The sequence below is a fragment of the Lichenostomus cassidix genome, chromosome 5 (assembly GCF_008360975.1).
Source record: "Lichenostomus cassidix isolate B80296 chromosome 5, HeHo_3.0, whole genome shotgun sequence".
In the NCBI taxonomy this organism is placed as follows: domain Eukaryota; kingdom Metazoa; phylum Chordata; class Aves; order Passeriformes; family Meliphagidae; genus Lichenostomus; species Lichenostomus cassidix.
In genome coordinates this window covers 25,503,039-25,505,412 of record NC_139486.1, presented here as the reverse complement: position 1 = coordinate 25,505,412, position 2,374 = coordinate 25,503,039, and the positions used below count along the sequence as shown (strand labels likewise).

The following is a 2,374-nucleotide window of genomic DNA, read 5'->3' as shown; positions in this document are numbered from 1 at the left end:
ATTTTGTGTTAAGCTAACCGAATCTAACTTCTTGAGTGCCTGGCTTATTTGAAACATTTTTTTCATTGATCATTGATAATGCTGCAAATCAGAAATGTACATACTTCATTTACAACAGGGTTCTTTTTATACTTTTGTAGATTCTCATACATGTCATACATGGTTGTCTTTATGTAACTTAATTTTTTTTCATCCCGCAGGTGCCATTTTCATAATAAACTTCTCTTGGATTTGTTACTATCTGGCATCATTTCTTTTACATATAACCATCCTGACTAATGAATGCTGGTAGTATTTGTTTGAGCAGGTATTTTTAAATTGTTTTGTTAAAAAAAAAATGAAAAAACTAAAATAGAAGAAAAAATAACCAAAAATCAAAGAGGAAAAAGCAAGATTTTATTAACACTTGTGAAATGAAGAAAAGAAGCTGTCAAGATGTAGGTTAAGAATGCTAATCCAAATACTACAACAAACTTGCCACCATTCTAAATTCTCAGCTACCCCAACTCATTGTCATATTGAGCATTTTTATGCACATTATCAAAGCTGAATAATGGACCTGCAACATTAACCACTATAAAAAGTGTGCATTTCTTTCTTGATTAATGCACACCGGAAGAGGTCAGCTTTTGTACATTAATCATTTAAAATGCACTTTATATTTTTATTTTCGTACTCAACAATGTTACAGTGAAACTCTTCAGTCACATTATATCCTACCTAGGCTGCTGATTCTTTTAAATGTGTACTTTCTTTCCCCAGAGTGGCAACCTGTAAGTTGTTGGTGTCATACTGCTAGACATTCTGCCTTACCAGCTGAGGACAGAAACATTTGCCAGTGCAGAACTGACAAGGCAAAAAGTCTTGGTCGCACAAATTAGAGGGGGAGAAAAAAGTCAAATACAGTTTTGATTACACAGATATCCACACACAGTGGCTGACCTTAAAAAGGGAGCCACCTGCATAAACTCTGGAGAAAAGGCCCAGGGCAAGTGGGTTTGGTCTTTGCAGTGAAAAGCAGGGAGAAGCTAAGGCAGAGGAGATGCTGCCCCAGGTAGCCATCACAACCCTGTGTGCCAGCTCTGTGGCATCTGCTGCATGTGCAGAGGAGGGGCTGGGGGTGGGACATGAGGGGGATGGAAGCCTTCTCACCCACCTCAGTTCTTCATTCATTGCCTTTCTTTACAGTGCCTCCTCCCCTGTGACAGTCTCAAAATTCCATATTTTATTTTGTTATTACTGATTATGCAGTCCCTAAGAATGCAAATTTGGGGCATGCAAAATCAGGACAGTGCTGCCTATAGCCAAAACCCCCAAGCAACTTTGAGTGCATAATCTTTCCTCTTCTGTATGTCCACTTAAAAATTAATGCTACTGGGTTAGCCATTCTGGCTCAGATTCTGTTTGTCTTATTAATGCTGAGTAAAACTGTCTGTTCACAGTTTGCAGCACAACTTTTTACAGTGAAAGATACATTCAACTGAAGTAAGAGCATGTGAATCTGTCTTGCTGGGCAGATTAAAAAACAAAAAAGCATGCACAGTTATAGCTCCATGAGCCAGCCCAGTACCTTAATAGACTGAAGTCTGTCTCTTTGAGCTTCCAAGCAGTTCAGGATGCCCACTTCCCAGGCTCCAAGCACTCAGTTTGATACGACTCCAAGTTGCAGGGGGTAGAAAGGAGCAGAGGTTAGCAGTGCTGCTTTCAGCTCTGCTTGCATGTTCCAGTTGGCAATGCATCTTGTTTATGAGGTAGCTAAGGGTGCCAGTGCCAACCAAGAGGAAAACAGAATTTAAATGCAGATTGAAAGAATGACCAGAATAAAGCTTAATGGAAGAATAACATGCCTGTTCCAAATAAGTGGTAAGCAGTACTCACTAAAGCCACTAATTCCAAGAAGGGGCTTGAGAGGGGCATTTCTGAGCTATTATAAGGGCTTTTTATATCTCAGCCATACTGCCTACACATGCATCAGAGCATGGAGTTGATGGTCAAACTTAACAGGCTGCTCTAAGATTCGCAGTTGAATGAGGAAGTTTGTGTATTAAAGAAAATTATGGAAAGGCCATTTCATGGGGGTTTTGTGATGATGTTGCACATTGGGATGATGTTGCACTCATCTGTCTCTGGGGAACAGATTTTTTTTAAATTATCATCTGCAGCAACTTTAATAAACAAAAACAACTGCTTGAAAGGGTTGAGCCCTTTGAAAATGGTTCTTTGGGGTAGGCCTAGCTGCTATCTTTGTAATATTTGAGGAAATATTTTCCATGCAGGAAGTTGGGCAAACTTTCTCAAGTCATTTCATCAAAGAGTATTTCCTAAAACAACTGATCTCAGTAACTGCCTTCTCTAGAAAATTTGTTCCTGACCC

The 2,374-nt window shown here is 39.3% G+C and overlaps 1 protein-coding gene across 8 annotated transcripts in view; it reads left to right on the top strand.

Annotated features, from left to right (window-relative positions):
- The window catches only part of NPAS3 (neuronal PAS domain protein 3), a 603,379-nt gene extending 603,139 nt beyond the window's left edge, over positions 1-240 (top strand). For all 8 annotated transcript variants that reach the window (XM_085061917.1, XM_085061915.1, XM_085061916.1 and 5 more), the window contains one exon: positions 1-240. This exon is cut by the window's left edge and continues 4,044 nt beyond it. The gene's annotated coding sequence lies outside the window, so the exon portion shown is untranslated.
- Positions 241-2,374: the final 2,134 nt, after the last annotated feature.